This window comes from Mus caroli, unplaced genomic scaffold, assembly GCF_978045245.1.
Source record: "Mus caroli unplaced genomic scaffold, Mus_caroli_1 scaffold_9, whole genome shotgun sequence".
NCBI lineage: Eukaryota > Metazoa > Chordata > Mammalia > Rodentia > Muridae > Mus > Mus caroli.
Genome location: NW_028227264.1, coordinates 17596082 through 17598291, shown reverse-complemented (window position 1 = coordinate 17598291; position 2210 = coordinate 17596082). Strand labels below are relative to the sequence as shown.

At 45.3% G+C, this 2210-nt stretch overlaps 1 pseudogene; it reads left to right on the top strand.

The window, feature by feature from the left end:
* Window positions 1-512: 512 nt before the first annotated feature.
* LOC110303434 (large ribosomal subunit protein uL11 pseudogene) lies at window positions 513-974 on the top strand (annotated as a pseudogene).
* The last annotated feature ends 1236 nt before the right edge of the window (window positions 975-2210 follow it).

Sequence of the window (2210 nt, the reverse complement as noted above, 5' to 3'; positions counted from 1 at the left end):
ACCAAGCATACGGTCTTGGATTTGTTCCCCAGCACAAGGGAGCTACAAATTCCTCAGTGTCTGAGAACAACACCTGCTTAAAATTAATTAAAAATAAACCACCTGAAAATCATGCCTATTGTAACCATGGTAGCCAATCACTGGAACCACCTGAGAATCACTTTCGTGGTAACCATGGTAACCAAACGTACTCTCCATCATCCCATTCACTCATTCCTTGGGCTTGTCTCTAATTCCTTGGCTTGTCTCTTGCTTGGCTACTTTCAAAAATCAAACTCCTCCTCAGAGGGCAAAGAATTACTCTCCTGAAGTTGTTTTCCAGAACGTGAGGAGGCAGTTCTTGGGTAGACACTTCTATGACACATGAACAAAAGGAAAAAACTCTGGACTCACTCACTAGACTCTGGTCACTAGATCCAGTGTGGTCAAGCAGTGTTAACCATGACCCCTCCCCTTGGGCCAGCTTGTGGTTCCAGTCAGGGCCAAAGAGCCATCCCATGGTCTAGGAGTGAATGGTTCCACTTTTCGGCTTTCGGCTTGGAGGAGGGTATGGTGAAACTTTCTTCGGTCACCTGAACCCAGGTTCATCCACCTTGGCCCCTAAGATCAGTCCTCTAGTCTGTCTCCAAAAAAAAGTTGGTGATGACATTGCCAAGGCTACTGGTGACTGGAAAGGTCTCAGGATTACAGTGAAACTGACTACCCAGAACGGACAGGCCCAGACTGAGGTGGTGTCCTCTGCCTCTGCCCTGATCATCAAAGCCCTCAAAGAGCCACCGAGAGACAGGACGAAGCAGAAGAACATTAAACACAGTGGGAACATTACTTTCAATGAGATTGTCACCATTGCCCAGCAGATGAGACACCGGTCTTTGGCCAGAGAACTTTCTGGGACTATCAAGGAGATCCTGGGTACTGTACAGTCCGTGGGCTGCAATGTGGATGGACGCCACCCTCATGACAATCATAGATGACATCAACAGTGGTGCAGTGGAATGCCCAGGTAGTTAAGAAGAAAATATTTCAATAAAAGACTATCTGATAAACAGAACAACAACAACAACAAAAAAAGAGTGACTAGTTGCTGGCACAGTGACACAGCCAAGGAGGCCTTAGGTAATCCTGGTTTAAATCATAGCTGTGAAACTCTCACAGATTTGAGCAATTAACCTGCATTATATTTTTTTTACTCCTTTGGATAAAGTCTGCTAGAAATCATAAGTGTGGTGGGCTTTCTCTTCTTTTTAATCGTATTTAAACAACAAAATACTTGACTTACAGAGAAAGCTAGGATTTGTTTTGTACCCCTGCTTAAAAGACATTTCCCTACATGTAACAACTATTTGTAAAAATGTTAAAAAAAAAAAAAAAGCTCTCCTTGGTTTTACAAAGATGAAGCATTAAAATCCTCCAATTAAACAAACTACAAGGACTTTTGTTTTGGGGTTTGTTGCTGCTGTTGTTAAAACAGTGAAAGCAGAGTGACCCAGTGGACTAAGAGCAGCGGAGTGAGTGTGCCACTGAGAAAGGGGCTATTGTCACAGAACCAGCACTTGCCTCCAAACGCTATACACACGTGTAAATCGTTTGTGTACAACAGAGTAAGACTAGGGAAGGATAAAGAAGGAACAGAGATGCCCCGAGGGTGCCAGGATGTGCTAGAACCAAACTGTCTTCCTAATGGAGAATGTGTTCTTAGTCTATCTCAACATCCTCACGTGAAGTTTTCCCTTCTGCAATACCTCCTGTCTGATGCTGGAACACATCCATACCTTCATCCTCCTGGTCCAACTGTTCAGGTGTGTTTCAGTGATTGGCTGCCATCAGATTGAAATCTGATCTGCCTCACCGACAAACCCTGTGGTTCACAATAGGCTTTCGTTAGCTGAGTGGTGTCTGCTTCTTAACTATCTATATACCATAGAACCATCTGCCCTGCCACCTTCTGATTGATAGGATCATTGTTCTTGGTCTTTCCCTGGGTTTCTTGTTGGCCGTGACCAGCACTGAATTCTCTTTGGGGGCTGCTTCACAAAAGAAGTACCACGCCCACACTGAAGGAGCACACACCACCAGTAACAGCAGCACACGGTGGCTGCAGTATGGGCCAAGCAGGGGTTGGGCTGGTTGTGCATATGGTGGGGTGGTTGTTTTCCCCCCAGTACTGGGTAGGGCCTAGATAGAATCTTGTGCATGCTGGGCAAGCACTG